A 19,324-nucleotide genomic window follows, 5' to 3' on the forward strand; every position below is an offset into this window, starting at 1 on the left:
CAAGTCGCCCTCCATCGCCGCCTAATCGCTGCCACATTCACAAACAAATAAATTACATGCATGACAATTTCACCTAAAAATACATAAAAATCCAAAAAGATGTTTTTTTCTCATTTCCTTCCAGAACTAGCTTGAATAAATGTTTTTTACTTCCTAAGTAGGTAATAGCACTCATTTTATGGTTTTTCATCTCTCTTTGTGCAAAAATAAGATTAGTTGGTTAATTAGGGTTTACTAGGCTTACTGTACATTTCAATCTTTTTCTCCTTTCTGCAAGTAGAGTAGCCTCGGTAGAGAGAATTCCTTTCTTTCATCATATATAAAGATTCTTCTAGAATTCATAGAAGTTGGATTGAGCTCCTAGTGATCTTGCGTCAGCTGACCAAGTGACAGCCTGCAGTAAGAACTAGTACTTGTGCATACAACACCGTCGCTTCCAAGTTTGTTACGAACTACCGGGTTGATAAAAGTAAAGTAGGAAGACTAGGATTTGCAGCATTATTGCTGCAATACTATTGCTCACCACATAGCATGCACGTCTCCTCCAGATGATCCATTCAATTTTGCGAAGACCCTCCTTGTTCAACAGGGCTTATTTGGTTTTTCTACCCTCCCTCCCACCCATTTTTTGAGGGAAGGGGCATTGTATCTCATCTACTCAGATATTATTGTATTCAGTCCTGGCTTATTTTTTTGCCAGATGCATTATGTATATGGGACACATTGTATTATTTTCTGGCTATGTTATGCCAACATGTCATGTACCATTCAACATGTACTTTATTGCTTAGTTTCATATTTCTGGGCGAACCATTATTTTTGTACTAAGTTATCTCGCCGAGTATGGGTATGCCTCCCCCGCCTCATTGAGGTCCTGTACCACAAAAAAAAAGAGACTTGCATTAGTCTCTCCCCCTCTGTCACTATACTCTCTCAGCTTCAACTTCATTGTTCTCTCTCTCCCCCCTTGACTCCCCTGTGTTGTCTAGTGATTGTATCTTTACAACGTACTTCAGTCATACGTTTTTCTCCTAAAACTTGTAGGTTGGGGGGTAATTTGTTATCACCAAAACATTAATCATATAACCTAAATTACTAAATGGATCGATGTACACCATGTAAAGCGAATTTTACCATTGTAAAATTGCTTTCACTGTGAGAAATTACCTAATAAACCACCTTTATTAAGTGATTTATAGTTAAACGCATGAGGAATAATTAAATAAATCACTATTTATTTGATTTTATTCTAGGAATAATTAATTAAACCATTGTTTTATTATTATTCCTTGTTAAATTTGACCCAATCATGAGAAATAAACAGATAAATTATTATTTTTCTTATTTTTCTCTAAGAATAATTAATTAATCACTAATTAATTATTATTCTCTGTCAAATTTGACTAAATCCCTTAGGAATAATTAAATAAATCATTATTTGTTTATTATTCCTTAACTAATTCTTTGAGATGATAAATAAATCATTTATTTATTTATTATTTCTAAATAAAAGTTTACATACTTTTTCCCTCCTAAACAAATATAATAAAATATTCCAAGTGGTAATTCCAAGTATGGGATCAATAATATTTTATTATTGCTCATTATTCCAGGATAACTCAATATTTTGTTATAAATAGGAGAGTTTTCCATTCACTATCGTCTTTTGATTATTTTCATTGTTGCACTCATTGTTGTAACTTTGATTATTTTCATTGTCACACACCATATTTTTTCTGGGTTTATACATTATAGAGGAGAGAGACTCTACAGAAGCTGAAAGCATTCGAGGATTGCCAAGAACCCATCCCATAGAGGGGGACTGGTAGCATATATTTGTTCCCTTCACAGGTGTTATAATAAAATCATTCTTTACAAATCTAGTTTCCATTGGATGTTTTAGAATTATTACTCTTCATTTTACGGTTTAACTATGATTGCAGCATACATCATTGAGAAGAAAACACTCTAACAATAGGTAGGTTCGCCTGACTAATATAGGGTCCCAAAAACAAAAATCTCATGGCACCTCCTTGAACCCCATGCATGGGGGATACTGCCCCCTGAAACCCACCGACAGCGGGGTTGCGCCCAACACAATGAACAGGGGTGGTGACCCCTGTGACACCCCGCATGTGCGACTAATCATGGAAAGAATATAATACACACCCAACATTCTCCCACTTGTTGTTTTATTTTCCACACAGGGGGTCAAAGGAGAGCTTAGTCATTGGTCCAGCCCTACAACGCCCATTTTTTCTCTACACCAAGAAAACTTCTCAATGCTCACAAACTTTGTAAATGCATCTATAACATTTTTCAAAGTGTCCACCTTTACCAGTAACACCTTTTTTTCCTCAACCATATCCCTCACAAACTAATATCGAACATCAATGTGCTTTGTCTTTGAATGATAAGAAAGGTTCTTTTCCAAGAAAATTTCACTTTGGTAGTCATATTCTATCCTTATAGCTCATTGTACTAACCCCATACTTGAACACAATCTCTACAACCAAACTGCTTCCTTGCTTGAATGAGTGGCTATCATGTATTCTTCCTCTATAGTTGTAAGTGCCACTATAGAATTTCTCTTGCTCATCCAATTGACTGCACCTCAAAATAGGTTAAACACATCCCCACTTGTAGATCTTCATTGATATAGATCTACAGGCCATTCTGCATCAAGAAAGCCATGAACGTACAAAAAGTTTTCAATCCTTGTCTTCCTTGGTAGCACAGACCATAATCATCAGTTCCACACAAATACCTGAAAACATGCTTCACGATTGTCTAATGTTCCTTCCCTAGTTTGACATAAACTTGCTCAATATTCCCACTACATGTGCAATGTTTAGTATAATACAGACCATTGAATACATCAGGATACTAGCTGCACTTTCACATGGAACATGGGACATGTCCTCTTCCTTTTCTTGTGTCTTGGGACACTGTTCAACAAATAACTTTGCACCTACAGGAATATGAAACTTCATTGATTTACTATCCTACATGTTAAACCTCTGTAGTATTTTCTTGACATACTTCCTCTGGTTTAACCAAAGATTCCTCGTCGCCTAATCTCGTTTAATTTCCACGGCCAAAATATTGTTTGCAGCACCAAGATCCTTCACGTCAAATTTGGAGGACAATTAGGTCTTCAAATCCTGAATGATTTCTTTGTCATTTCCAATCAACAACATATCATCCACATACAAGACCAGATAAATAACATGGTCACCAATTAATTTAAAATACACATAGTGATCCTATTTTCTCTGGTGAAGCTAGGTCCCCATATAAATGCATCAAATTTCTGATACCACATCCTTGTTGACTATTTTAACCCATACAAAGACTTTTTTAACCTGCATACCAGTTCTTTCTTTCCCTTCATGCAAAGCCTTCAAGTTTCTTCATGTATATCTCTTCTTCTAGATCCCCATGAAGAAATGTTGTCTTCACATTGTTGTGAAGATAAATCCCCTCTATAGACAGAGGCGATATCTCTAGCCCACTGAGTGGATTTAGCAACAAACTAAACAAACTAACATACACTTTCCTAGCTTATGTTCAACAAATTCAGAGAGAGAGTAGCTTACCTCACTCTGATGCTAATCGCTCAATCCTTTGGAGATGAATTTCATTCCTTCGCTTCCAGGCTCGCTCCTTACTTTTTCTTCACGTCCAAGTACCTTCAAGAAAGATCAAAGATAAATACAAGGTATAAGAGCATGTATGGCATTCATCAAACATAAAATACTTAATAGATCAAGGAGTATTAAGCTAAAAGAATACACATTTACACAATTATGGAAAGTGAACATTAGATGTATATATTAATAATCTAAAAATCAAAGATACAAACTATGCCTTGATGTTGGAGACCTCCTTTTGGTGGATGGCTAAGTCTAGAAAAGGACTCTTCAAGCACTCCTTCTCCAAGTTAGAATGGGCAGAATTTGGGCATAATATCAATATAGGAATGCAGGAAATCAATGACCCACCATTTGGGGATGGAAGGGAGGCTATTTATAAGAAGGGAGAGGGAGTTAGGGATCCACAAAAGAGGAAGGTCCACATCTCAAGTGGGAATCCCATAATGATAAGATCAAGAGGTCTAAATGGGAGAGCTCAACCATATCAACAAAAACCAATATGCAGCTCATTGTTCTCGAAGTTTCTAGTGCACGAAGCTTCCCCTCCAATTTGGGAAAACATGCCAAAAGAGGCTCAACATAGGTTTTCATATCAAAACCCGCACTAGAAGAGCTAGCGTAAAGCAGAGAAAACTGCCATCAGCAAGGGCAAGCAGTGGAGAAAAATGTGTTGGCCTTAAAAATTAGGGTTTTAGCTAACCTTCTTGAGAATTGATTCAGGGCAGTTTTCCTTTGGTTCTTCAGGGAGGTTTTGGTCTTTATATCATGATGGATATGCTACACAGTTGTCAATGTTTTGGCACTTCGGGATATGGAATAGGAAGTGATTAGGAGGTGTGACAAGCTATTGTGTAACAGATGCCCCCTAAAGCATGAAGGAAAAACAGGGGGTGATGGTTGAGATGCTTTACAAGTCAATGTAAGGACTAGAACAACACCGTAAGGGGACCTGCAAATTAGGCATATACATATACATATAAATATATGACATCTCTGATAAACATACCTAATTATACATGAATCCATGGTATGGATGCAGCCATCCTAATAGAAGGGAACATGTGTATGGATCCACAGAGTGGTCATGACCATTTGAATAAATAGGATCATATATATGGACCCACAATATGGTCACAACCATTTGTATAGAGGAAAACATGTGTACAATCATGAATAACTCATAACTCCATGCAACCTAGATTTTATCAGACAAAATCTAGGGTCTTGCACTCTGTCTCGACCCGATCAATGTATGAATTATAACATGTGAATAGATGTGTCGAAGTCGAACATGATAGAAAATCACCTGATTACTCGTCAATGATGTACCCGTTAACAAGCACGAAAGAAACCACCAATAATGACAATGGATCTCAAGGTACAATCAACATAATCCACAAATGTGAATGATAAAGTTAGAGTCGAACACCTATGGAATCATTCGATCGAAGGTCAATGATGTAAACCAATTGTTGAATGTGAAGAACTTCCCAGTGAAACATGGAATCTCTAAGTTACTGGTAGGGAGTTTCTAGATCATCTTCCCGAATAATGAGCTAATGTCGACAGTAATTGATTTGTTCAAGGAGGGCCATAATGAATCCCACATCATTGACACGAAACAAAAGGATGTAGTAGAGTAGATAAGTGTGATCCAGGACTGTGGCATAAATTTAGAGAGTGTATAAGTGGTAAAGAACTACATATAGGACTTCTCTTGAACATATCAGCATCACGACTCTAGAGTTTGGCAACATTTGACTCAACACGAGATCAAATGTCATGATGACGAAGTGGTATAATCAGATGAGAGGAAAAATGGATTTCCCAAACCCATGAAGGCAAGTGACTAAGTGAGGATGTCCCAAACCCGACACGAACAATAGATGAGTGTCATGTTCAATAGCGACATGTTTTCTTTACAAAAATATAAGAGATGATCGCTTTCACTCTTTCCCCCACCATTTCTAGTGAGTACCCCATTATGTTTTATGACAAGATTGAAGGGGCAAACATATGCTTTCCATATAAGTTCATCTTTCTTATGAATCCATCCTAGCAAGTTTTATGAGCCCTAGGAAGGAGAAACTTAGTCTCTTCATGGTGACAAGTCCTGCATCATTTAAGTTTTACGATTCTGACGATGGGGAAACTCGACATCTTTTTCATTTTTAGAGAGTTCGAAAAAGAAATAGAAAAGAAAACTCCAAAGGCCCCTTTTCGTAAATCGTCTCTTGAACCTGAAAATATAGAAAACAATATCCAAGAGAACCTCTTAGCCATGTTCAACTAAGGCATTCCTTTTTTGTAGAATAGTATATCTCAGTCTGAAAAAGGGTTAAAATTATACTAAGTAGATGTCATTTCATTTATTTTAACGAGTTCGAAACAAAAAGTACTCGACAATATTTTCATTTTTTGAGAGTTAGAAAAGAGCTTAAAGATGACTCTAGGGGGTTGCTTTTTCATTTATTTTTTACGAGTCCAAAAAAAGTGATAAAATAAAACTCGTTGAATCAATCAAAATAAATCACTGTAACCAAGAATGCTCGACCTATCGCTGCACAAGGAAACACACATTACCAATTTCAAGGAAAAATATAAAAAACTGAGTGAAATATGCTCTAATTTGCTAAAAAATATTATTTAAACTTATAAAAAGCCCAAAAAGTAAATCATTTTTACCATTTCACTCATTTGTCAAACTAAGAGCATTTTACCTCATTTTACCTCGATTTTCAGGTAAGGAGTATGATCAATCTTGGACACCATTTGTTGAGACGTTTGCTGCAGGTAAGAGATCTATCCCTTCCCTTCATTTTGGTACTCATTTCATGCATTTTCATCCATTTATTAGGTTGAAAAGATGATTTGAAAAAAAAAAAATATGTCGAGGGTGATCAACACAAGTTTTACCCATCGGACCCACAATGCTCACCCTGTGGTCAACTAAGCCGTCACATTGACAGCGGGTGAAAATTCACACACAGTCACATTGGCACTAAGGTAAATTTTTTTTGTGAAATCCTCCATGTTGAATGGTTTTTCCTGAATTTTGTCTCCATGGAAGCTCATGAAATGTTGTTTTATTTATTTTCTACAGGGTAATCAGTGCAAAATATTGGTTGAATGGAAAGAAAGAGGACACAAAGCTGAGGACCATCAAGTAGTTCAGGATCCAAATTATGTTGATGCCCTACAAGCATGCACGTTGCTCAAGTTCTTCAGGATTCCTGGGATTTGGTCCTAGCCTAAGTTATTATAACATTGATCAGTTGGTGGGATGTGGATCACTGACTATTCATGATCAGGGACCAAGAACTCGAAATACATGTCGCAGGCATTCATTTCATTACCAGCTTATCTAGAAAGGGACAATGAGCTCAGGTGCCCGATTCCCTCACTGGGTGAGAGAGCACTGTTGGCATTATGATGCAGGTGTTGTCCTTGATGGAAACTCACACAGATGACGGTTCATAGTGCAGGAGGTTAACAACAAAGGATTATAGATCAGACTCCAGAGATTGAAGAAAGAGAGGTATATGATGGTTCATTTTGTCAAAGAAGCATATACACGTGGGCACACAGAACAAAAAGAGCGTATACATATACACGCACTCCCATAGGAGGAAAAGAGTGTACATGTTGGAAAACCAAGGTTTTGGTCCGAGGTATTTGGTCCAAGGTATTTTGGGTCCAAGGTATTTGGTCCAAGGGATTGACCCTAGGTATTTGGCCCAGGGTATTGGTCCTAAGTGGTCTTGGTCCAAGGTATTGTCAAAGGACCTAAAGCTATTTAAGGAGGAGAAGATCATTAGGCTAAGTGTGCAAGCAATGAATATCTTATGAAGAGTGAGATCAAAATAAAATATGCATGTTATGGGTTTCTAGTGCTTTGCTTGATTTGAACTAAGGATGAACCTTAGTGGTTGATGAGGGATGAGATCTAATGATGGATTGGGATCTGAAATGAATTATTATTATATGGTTTGATCATGGATAGTCTAGATTTGAATGCTAATGCGTGATTTACACAGTAAATGTTCTGATCTGGGTATGATTGAAGTCTGGAATAGTTGTGATGTTTTAAGCTAGCATTTGCAGATCTGTACGCTGGTTCACTTTGGTAAAAGCGTGTATACACGTTGGTTCGACACATCAAAGTAGCATATACATTATGAAATATGATATTTGAAGTTGCAGTTGGTTATGGTTGTTGATGCAGAATTCTGGGTTCTGCTTTGTGTTCTAGTGATTGTGTTTTGGTGATAGTGTTCTGAATCTTCAAATTGATTAATTGTGATTTGCTTCAGTGATGATTGGTTTTCAGTGATTGGTTGTATTGAAATGGTGATTTATTTTGAGCTTCAGTGTTGTTGATGGGTCCAATATGAAAATTTGATGAAACAAGGCCTTCAGATTGTGGTGTTGTGTTCCAGGAGTATCCAGTCTGAAAATTTATGAAACGTGGTCCCTGGAGGAAGAGAGAAGGTCATAACCTTCTACTGGCTGACGCCTACGTACTGGTAAACATATCAGCTAGTACAAGATCCAGGAGATTGGAGTTCCCTTCCAGTAGTAGCTAGAAAATGAGTGAAGGTTGGAGCCCTCTGTAGGTCGACGCCTACGTACTAGTAAACGGATCGGCTAGTACAAGAGCTAGGGGGTTTGTAGCTCCCTTCCAGTAGAAGTTGGAGAACTAGAGAAGGTTGTAGCCTTCTGCACGTGGGTTCCTACGTACTAGTATGAGTTTGCACCAGTACAAGATTGCAAACAGGTTTTTCTTATACTAAAAGACGATAGTAGTAGGTGGTTTTTGTTCTGCATTGGGTTTCCACCTTAAATCTTGGTGTTCATGTGTGTTTCTTATGTGTGATGGTTTTTTCTGTTATTAATGCACATGGTTACTGTTTATATGGTTAATGAAGTACCGATGCACTGATTAAATATCAACATATGATGAATTAACTGAATCATAAATTTTCTGGATATACGCTAGTTGCCTTACCTTCATCGAAGTAGCATATATAAATCAAAGTATGAATATATCTATATATATCTATATATATATATATATATATATATATATATATATATATATATATATATATATATATATATATATATATTGATTTGACTAATACTGATTCACCCACCCCTCTCAGTATTATTTCCAACAATTGGTATTAGAGTAGGTCCTTCAGAAGAAGCTTGATCGCTTGAAGGGAGATCTTTCAAAATGAACAATCACGAAGGCATGGGCTCTATCAGGCCACCAATCTTCAATGGGAACAACTTGGTATATTGGAAAACACGAACTAGAGCATATCTTCAGTCACTTGGAGCTTATGTTTGGGAAATTGTGGAGAAAGGATATCAATATCCAGCAGCATTCCTCATAGACCCAGCAGAAAGGAAAACATATGAAATCAATGCCAAAGCTGTCAATGCCTTATTGGGATGTATATCATAATCAAAATTCGTCAAAGTCATTGGTGAGCTCCAGTATTGTAGCAATAATGCTACAACTCCTGGGGCTTCCTGTCTCTTAATTTTATCAACCCGGTAGTTCGTACAAACTTGGAAGCGACGGTGCTATATGCACAAGTACTAGCTCTTGTCGCAGCTGTCACTTGGTCAGCTGGCACAAGTCCGCTAGGGCTCAAATGGCCATTCACCAACTCATTTGCAGTGGTATACTTGGATGACATCCTGATCCTCAGCTAGAGTTAAGAAGAGCACCTCCACCACATCCAACAGGTTCTCCAAACACTATAGCAACACAAGTTGTGTGCTAATTTGGAGAAATGCACTTTTGGCATGACCCATGTTTAGTATATGGGATACATTATTGATGAATGGGGGGGGAGGAGTGCATGTGGATCCAGCCAAGATCCAAGTCATTCGGGATTAGCCAACTCCAACCACTCTCACATAGCTTCGCAACTTTCTAGGTCTTGCCAATTTCTACGGCAGGTTCGTGTTGGGGTCCTCTCATATCACTTGGCCCTTGAGTCAAGTCACCAAAGGAGGAGCAAAAGAAAAATTCTTTTGGTCTAAATCTCAACAGAAGGAATTCACAGAGTTGAAACATCAACTTTGCTCTACACCAGTGCTCACATTACTAGACTTGCAACAACCATTTGAGATTGAGGCAGATGCCTCTGACTATGCTATTGGGGTAGTCCTTACTCAACAGGGGCATCCAATGGCATATCACAGTGAGACACTTTCAGACACAGTCCAAAAGTATCCCACTTATGATAAAGAGATGTATTCCATTGTGCAGGCCTACTGACAATGGAAGCATTACATTTTGGGGATGGAAACGATCATCCACACAGAACACTGACCCCTGTAGTTCATACATACGCAAGGGAAGCTGTAGAATGATCACCATCAGAAGTGGTCCACATACCTGCAACAGTTCCATTTGAATATCAAGTACAAGAAGGGCAGCAAAAATAATGTTGCAGACTACCTCAACTGACCACCGATCATGGCGTTAAATACCGTGCTCAACTCTTGTGGGAACGAGGCTTTTGATTGGCCACTTCTCTACAAAAGTGACTCGGAATTCGGCCACACATACCATACGCTCTTGGAGGGTCAGAAAGTTGTAGGTTTTTACCTCCAAGATGCTCTGTTTTGCCATATGGGACACCTTTGTGTTCCTTCAAGCGAGCGTGCAAAGATGATTTGGGAGGCGCACTACAGTTAGGCCGTTGGGCATTTTGGTTTCGAGAAAATAGTGGCAGTACTGCAGAAGTATTTCTATTGGCCGAATCTTCAACAAGATGTCAGAAATTACATCAGATCCTATACTGCCTACGCCATTTCCAAACTGACCATCAAGAAGAAAGGTCTCTATACTCCGCTGCCTACCCCTAGTCAACCTTGGGAATCCATCTCCATGGATTACATGTTAGGCCTTCCTTCTACTAAGCATGGCAATGACTGTGTTTTTGTGTTCGTCGACATATTCTCAAAGATGGCCATTATGGCGACCTGCAAGAAGAGTATCACAACAAAAGCCACTGCTAAGCTCTTCTTTGAACAAGTGTGAGTACACTTTGGGATCCCACAGTCTATCATCTCAGATCGAGATAGTAAGTTCCTCAATACATTTTTGTCCAGTCTCTGGTTAATGCTGGACACCAAGCTCACTAAGTCCACAACTTTCCATCCCCAAATTGATGTCAAGACAGAGGTCATCAACAGGATGATCATACACATTCTGCGCATGTACAACTCAAAGCATCCATGCACATGGGATGAGATCCTCCCCTATGTCCATCATATCTACAATCAGGCTCTCCACAGCTCGAGTGGCCACATCCCTTTTCAGGTGGGCTTGGGATTCTAGCCACTATGTCCCATTGATGTGGCCATACCAGTTGTAGTGACTCAGGGAGATTCAGCTCATGTCGAGTCTGAAGCTGACAAGGCAAATCGCTTCATTGAGCATATTCAACACATCCACTAATAGGTCCACGAAATATTGGATAAAGTCAATGCCAAGTACAAGAAGCAGCATGATCAACATCGAGTGCCACATATGTTCCAGGTGGGTGACAAAGTTTTGCTACAATTGCAGAAGGAGCGCCTCACTGGGCCCCACCACAAGATTCACCCGCTTCGATATGGGCCATACACCATCACCAAGGCTATGGGAGATAATTCTTTTGAGCTCAGCATTCCCTTGTTCCTTGGCATGTACCCAGTGTTTAATGTGGATCGCCTTCTACCATACTTTCCACCATTACTAGACACATTTGACATTGCAGAACAACTCACACCAACAGAGTTAAATCCAAACTGTATGGAACAAGTTGTAACTAATCGAATCATGGACATGTAGATCAAGCACACTCGCCAGCAGAAGATCCAACTATATCGAGTCGTCAAAGAGGCCAACTCCTTCACTAGGGCAAGTGGCTCACCAGGGACCAAGTTCAGCAGAAGTTTCCTCATCTCATGTAGGAACTCAACACAATGGGGACCATTGCTTCCTAAGGGGGGAGGAATGATTCAGGTGGATATTGGTGGCCACCTTCCAATTCCACTTGGATCACCACCATTGTTTCTTTCAGTTTTTCAGTTTTCTTAATTGTAGCACAGTTTACTATTTTTAGCAGTTTTTTGGGTCCTAAACTTATGGAGCCGTTTTGAGGCCCTAAACGAAGTTTTTTCGACAATCTACCGCCAACAACTTTGGATAAGTATTTTTTCCGTCATATTTCTTGGAGAGATCTTTCCAACGGGGTATCATGCACGTCAAATGGAGATAATATGACCAAGTCACAACCCTAGGAAATTGGTTGCTCAACTAACCCCAATGGGGCCCATAAACTCTTGGTGTTACATCTCCTCAGGTTAGGGTTTTGGTTGTTTATGGTTTGCTTTTATTGTTCAATAATAAAAAGGCCCTTGAGCCTCATTGTAATGCAGTTCAGAGGCATGTAGCCACCACATCTCTTCTCAGAGATAAGCTACCATCGTCGAGCTAGTCTCGTTTCCATATTGTTTATAAGCATATTTCATTATTTGATATTAATCAAAGGAAGTGTTATTTTTGCTGCATCTCTGTATTTATGATTATATCTGTAATTTATTGCATTCCTGTTTAGATTCGGATCAAAAGGGGATAAAAATCCCCCCTAGAGTGGAATGTGGAAGGTCGAGGAGGCAGCGAATGACACTTAGTTGAAAAACATGATTACCAAAAAGGAGAAAGGTTGCCTACCTGGAGAAAACATGTGCACGCCCAAGTCACAAGCCCTCTTCATCTTTCATGCGACCAAAGGATTCGTTACAAATGAATAGGGGTGACCTCCCTATTTATAATTTTAGTCGCACGTGCGAAGGTCGCATGGGTCTAAAGTGCGACCTTGCGACCTATGCAACCTTATGACCTGTTGGTCGCAAGGTCGCAAATGGTCGAAACGAGTGTCAAGTGTGGCCTATACATCATATGCGACCTTGTGACCTGTTTGTCACGAGGTCACAAGGGTCACATGGTCGCAATGAGAATTGCTTGCGACCCTTGCGACTGAGTGACTTGTGCGTCACACGGGTCACAATAGTCTCAAGGGTCGCAAATGTTTGACAGAGCTACATTCCAAAGATGTGACTGACTTGCTTAAACAGGGTTTTGCATCTTAGCTTCACTTAACATGAAAACTTAGGTTCTTACAAGGCTCTTTTGGTCTAGCGAGCTTTTGAATAGATCCCAAAGGTGAAGGAAATCTTGCATGATACAAGGGCTCCAAAAGTTTTAAGGATTTTAGAATTTTTGGAGGGGTTGTTACAACAGCTATAACAAAAAACTTAGACAAGAAAATAACCTAACAAGGCCTAGCCATGACAAACTTTTTTTCAAACACATCATGAACATGTAATCTATAGGTCATAACAACAAATCTGAACATAGGGATCTCATCCTTATCTAAGAATCGTCAAGAAGGTTTGATGCCCTCTCACAATCGCTGCAATATAATCTATTAGGTCATACATTCATTATTCATTCATTTACTAATACAAAGATGATGAGAGCCATAACTCAAGTCTATCATAAAACCATGCTTATAACCAACAAAATGATAATGATAGAACAACCATTAAAAGCACGTAATAACGAACACATTTACTCATCAAATACAAGAGGAAAAGAGCTCTTATTAACATATGTAAAAACCAACCAAGTCACGGAATTCCATGTATCACCCAACCATAGATTGGGCCGAACAAAATCTTTCTTTCATCCAATCACCCTCGTGCCATATTCCAAGAATGAATGTGGGACTCACAACAAAAACAACTAGGGATTTCTCACACTTTGTTGCGTATCCCACCATTACTGGTCAAGGAATTCCTAGGCCCGAAACCCTCATCTATACAACTAGTCTTTACTGTGTATTTTGTCATTACAGAATAAGGGATTACTATGCCAAACAATAAAAATACACTACAGGCGTTACCGCAATCCCGCCATATAGCAGTCAAGGGATCACTAGGCCCTGAACAAGCAGGGATGCCTTTGATTCCTCCACCTAAACTGTGAGGAATTTCCTCGTCTTTGCCCTTAGGCTTTACCATGTATCCCACCATTTACTTGTTAAGGGATTCCTATGCCTTTGGGAGTTTTTCTTAGACCACCCCACTCAGTTTCGAAAAAAATCTGACAATCCATCTCAACCAAGTAAAAGAACCCATCACACCATGGCTATCCATAAATGGAAAGGCAAGGTTGAAAACCACTGTCACACCTGGAAAAACCCATGCCAATGATAGTTGAGAACCAAATACACACATGCATATACCATGCATATCAAAACTAGTAAGGAAATCATACATGTAATTTGATATCTACAAGTAATCTCGTTGTAGCCACTTGATCCAACTCTTTGTTTATTGATCTTTGCTTCCCTTTGCTTTCTTTTCCTTCCTTTTCTAGATTTCTCCAAGATTTCTCTAAGTGCACAAGAGTAAGAGAGAGAGAATAGAGAGAGATCCAACCCAAAGCTGTCAAAAGACTACCAACTGATCCTCATAAGCCTTTTTATCATTGAGGCCTCTATTTTCTTCAATTTCCATCACTTTTCCTTCATTTTCCTCCTCACATGGACCCTGTAACCTTTCACCTTACTTTTCTTGTAATTTCCTTTATTTTGATAAATAAAATGTTGATTAATGTCTCTTTTCCTTTTCAAATCCTTTGCCATTGCCTTTGTCAATTTCCCTTAACCATAATAAACCAAATGAACACCCACTAGGACATTTTTCCCAACATTCAACTTGGAATATGTGTCCCATGACCTTGGTATTATTTTTCATTTATTAGCTCTATTACATGAAATTTTAACACGGGGTTGTTACAATTTAGTCTTTGTCTTCAACCTTCATACTTTCCTAATAATTTCTTATTGGAATCACAATTTTCAATATGTTCATGAACTTGAAACTCCAAAACTTATAAATTTCAAAGATAGAAACATCATCTTACAACATTTGAGCCAAGGAAATCATCATGCTTTTAGCAAAAAAATGAGTCATTTTTATAACAAAGTCCATAGTAGTTACTCCATTGTTTATATTTCCCGTTAATTTGGAACCAACAACATCAAGACAAACCATAATCATTGGTTAGCCAACCATAGGAGATTTTGCTTCAATTTCTCCAACTCCCTAGCCAACAACACTTAATCCATTTAATCTCAATAAACAACAAATCAAATGACTGTAACTCAAATGGGCATCCTTCTTCTTTGTCACTTTCCAAGAACACAACCCATGGAGCTTCATCTTTTATCTTCTCAAACCACTTAAATGAACTAGCTTTGGCTATGGCTTCCACCATGGTTGCCTTTGTACATGTAACACATGACCTTCCCTGGGTAGATTCAGTCATTTTAGATGGACCACTGTGGCATCTTTCCTTCCATGGGTAGATTTGGTCATTTTAGATGGATCTCAAGGGAATTTTTATTTGGATTGTAGATTTTGGGAATATCTCAAAATTTCAGAGTCAAAGTTTAACCTCTCTCATTATCACCAAATTTTAGAATATTCTCAAAATTTACAATCCACATAAATTAAAGTCACACAAGTCCATACATCACCCCTATTCTTGGCATTGTTCTAATTGTGGCGCACCTTCAAGCTACCAACAACAAGATCATTGCTAAGGCTTCAGTCTTCCATTGTCACCATCCCACACGGGCACCATGTCACACAACATGGTCATTGTGCTTTCTGGAAACTATAGACCACCTTCCTCTTCCATTTGGCAGAGTCCACAGACAACTTCTCCACACGGGCTTCTACTATGGCAACTTTGAAGCATAGTTACCAAATTCGGTCGAATCGAGTTGATGAATTTGACAATTCAAATTTATTCAGTTCTTATAACGAGAGTTTGATTTGAAAATCCTTATAATGGCCTACGTAATATCATGGTTGTGTTTGCATATTTCTTGCTCGTTAATGGCTTCTTCACCAAGTATCTATATGAGGTCATTATGCAAGACAAGTTCTACAATCTTCATGCTAGTTCACCAAAGATACTCTGGTCTTAGATGGGATGCCCCCATCATATGGTCTCGCCCTTCGTAATGACCTCCTCAAACTACATGCAAATTGGTTTTTTCTTCCACACGATTGCTTCACACATAACCGAACTATTAATTTGACAGGCTTGAAATCAAATCCTTCTTATTTTGTATAAGTGTGGGAAATCATAAATTTTAGTTATTCAATAAGTATTATTTAAAGATGCGGTCTAACTTACAGATGAGATAAATTGAATTACTCTATATAATTTCAAGCCAGATTGTAAACTTTTGTTATTTAGGAAAAAAAATTTAATACATAAATAAATTTAGCACCCGGGAAACTTTGAAAACTACTAACACACTTGAATTTTACAAATTAAAAAATTTAAACTCTGAAATTAAAATTAATCTAAAATAATATACTTCTAAAAATCCTTTGTATTTATTAATTAAACTACCCATAATTAAATATCACAAAACTTTCTACATTAAAAATTTTGTAATATAAATAACATAACAATGCAATCTTTTGTTAAAAACTTGAGGAAATTAAACCCAAAGTTTTTGTTTATTATTTACTTCGTGAAACATGATCCTTTCATGAATGCGTCCGATGCATGTTGCCAAATACTCCTCAAACAATTTATAAGCGAAATGTACCCTGCGCTCAAACTACATCGCTCATTTTAACATGAAACTACAAATCATGTGGCCAGAGAAAGACTACTTTCTCGGTTTGAAGTATCCTTATTTTCCTAATGTCTTTTTTCTGGGGCAAAATGTTCAGGGTGACCGAGTGGTCTAAGGCGCCAGACTCAAGTTCTGGCCCTCGTTTGAGGGCGTGGGTTCAAATCCCACTTCTGACATTATGAATAACATTCTTTTAACAATCTTTATTTGCTCTATTATCCATATTATCACGATTTCGAAAAATGTTAGGCAGTCCATTTCCCTTGCCAGCGAACTACAATTGTTAATCATCAATTTTGTTAAATTTTATAGGAGGGCATTTGGTCTAGTGGTATGATTCTCGCTTCGGGTGCGAGAGGTCCCGAGTTCGATTCTCGGAATGCCCCCACAACATTACATACTTTATAAGTGTATGTTTCTCATGAAAATGTCTACGTGTTTTGACGTCATTTCTGCTCAGCGCAGCCAAATTTGCATAATGATACCTTATGAGGTTAACTTTAAAATGCCACCAGGTTTTGAAATTAATTAACATTTCATAATATTTTATTTTTATGAGTACAAATTGATGAAAGTCGCTTAAATTGTATTTGGTTTGCATTGTTTTTTGTTTAGTAGAAAGATTTTTTTTTATTTTTTTTCATTCAATTATTTTATTTATACGAGAAAAATTGGATGAAAATCGTTTAAATTGTACTTGGTTATGCCCCGCAGCTGCACAACGATCTTATCAACATGTTTTCATAAATTACCACCTGGTTTTGACGTCAGCGAGTGCTGTGTTGTAATGGTAATTGGTGAGAAATTGTAATGGTAATTTGTGGAAATTAATTAATAATTTTCTTAACTACTGTGGTGTACTTGGTTATGCCCCGCGGCTGCACAACGATCTTATAAAGTTAACGTTTTCATAAATTACCACCTGGTTTTGACGTCAGCGAGTGCTGTGTTGTAATGGTAATTGGTGAGAAATTGTAATGGTAATTTGTGGAAATTAATTAATAATTTTCTTAACTACTGTGGTGTACTTGGTTATGCACCGCAGCTGCACAACGATCTTATCAAGTTAATGTTTTCATAAATTACCACCTGGTTTTGACGTCAGCGAGTGCTGTGTTGTAATGGTAATTGGTGGGAAATTGTAATGGTAATTTGTGGAAATTAATTAATAATTTTCTTAACTGCTGTGGTGTATTTGTATGTATCATTAAATCAAATGTTAGAGGATTGAAATATTTATATCTAATAATTATATAATAACTAATTTAATAAACTTTACAAATCTCTCTTTCACCCCACTATAATATACCATACTCGCAAAAATAATAGCAATAGAAAACTATGGATTATCCGTGAATTGTTGCATGTCTCTGTTGCGAACTTGAGCCAAACGCTGAGGATGATCCTCTTTGCGAACGGTTTGATCGGCGTAGTGAAACAGATTCCGAGAAAACCTTAGAGCCTGAGACAAAAATTAAAATTATAAATATTGAAATCAGCAACAGGAGAAATACACAAGTAAACATTGAAATCTTCAAATCCTTCAGATCAATTGATCTTCTATGTCTGTCTCTTTGTTCAGATGATCATCCATAGTTCAGATCTATCATGTATATATTCTCTCAATATAATATAAAGCTTTTTCTTCTGAAAAAAAAAAGTAAACATTGAAATCTGTGGCTGAAATTGACTTTTTTTCTTTTTTATCTAGTACGTGAAGTTGGGGGTTTTATAAAAGATTGTGAAAATTGAGATTTATGTTATGGAAGTTAAGTTTAATAGAGTTTTAGAATATTGAATTTATTTATGTTTTCAAAAATATATTTTAAATAATAAAAAATAAAAAAAATTATCTTAATATTGTTATTTTTTAATAAAAAAATATAAATAATTAAATTATTTATTTTATTATATTTAAATAATATAAATTAATATAAACCCGGATGCGGGTGCTCTCGAGGCTCATTTAAGGAGGGCTCATGTCACGCTGGCAGCTGGATATGCACCTGGCAATCCTGCACGGCCTTCGATCTCCTTTTGCAGATGATATGAATTGCTCTCGGTACTGGCAGTTTTTCAAGCATTCGGTATTGAATGCGCTCCCTGTTCGAGACTCTGCGCAGGTTGTTATATTCATGGCTTCATCTGTGGTTTTGGCTGTCATTCTCATCGGGTCTCTCTTCATCAGCCTGTCTTTATTCCTGCATCCCTGTGTTGCTCTGGTAGTTTGGTGGCTTCTCCGGTGTAAGCTCCTTACCTGGCTTGCCCACCTTCGTTCCTGTTCTGTCTGGTCCTGTTCATCTCTTCCCTCAGGTCCCTTTGTTCTCCTGACGATGGTGCGCCGTCGGGGTTGCTCTCGCCGTGGAGGCACCAGTGGAAACCGCGGCCGTTCTCAGCCTGCTCCCCAGAACATCATACCTCTGGCTTCGGCCTCCCCGTCCTCTGACCATGGTAAGCCCTTCCCGCATAATTCATTCCAAACCACCCGTTTTAAATTTCACAGTCGGCTCAACAAACCGATTCTCTCAGCTAGTATTACTGTCATTTTAGCTGAGGAAGAAGACAAGCCCAGTAGCTCGGTCCATACCTCACCCTCGCAGTCTCAGGACGACAGTGTGCTCCAGGGAGATGTGGTTGGAACTGTGTTTAATCATGATGATTTGCAGGTTGAGGGGAACGTTCCTGAGGCCCCCAAGCCTCCAGAAGACAATATTCAGAACAACTTGACCGCGGTCGATCCGGCGCACCCATCTGATTGCAATCTGTGTTTGATAGCTCCTCCAGGTGGCAGCAACATGGGCGCCGGGGACAATGTCGATGACATGTGGATGGGCTCTCCATGCCGGGTGGAGAAGGATGCTCGGGACCCTTTGCAAAATGCATGATGCTTACGGATTCGCGCCTTCGGATGCAGTTTCCCCTCTG

The 19,324-nt window shown here is 38.3% G+C and overlaps 2 non-coding genes across 2 annotated transcripts; both read left to right on the forward strand.

The window, feature by feature from the left end:
• Positions 1 to 16,490: 16,490 nt before the first annotated feature.
• On the forward strand, positions 16,491 to 16,575 carry TRNAL-CAA (transfer RNA leucine (anticodon CAA)). Its single transcript has one exon. It is a non-coding gene; the product is annotated as a tRNA-Leu (tRNA).
• Positions 16,576 to 16,713: 138 nt separating this feature from the next.
• Positions 16,714 to 16,785, forward strand: TRNAP-CGG (transfer RNA proline (anticodon CGG)). The gene has a single exon. It is a non-coding gene; the product is annotated as a tRNA-Pro (tRNA).
• The last annotated feature ends 2,539 nt before the right edge of the window (positions 16,786 to 19,324 follow it).

Source organism: Pinus tabuliformis, chromosome 6, assembly GCF_031772625.1.
Source record: "Pinus tabuliformis cultivar Carrire ecotype Pingquan chromosome 6, CPIR1, whole genome shotgun sequence".
Lineage (NCBI taxonomy): Eukaryota > Viridiplantae > Streptophyta > Pinopsida > Pinales > Pinaceae > Pinus > Pinus tabuliformis.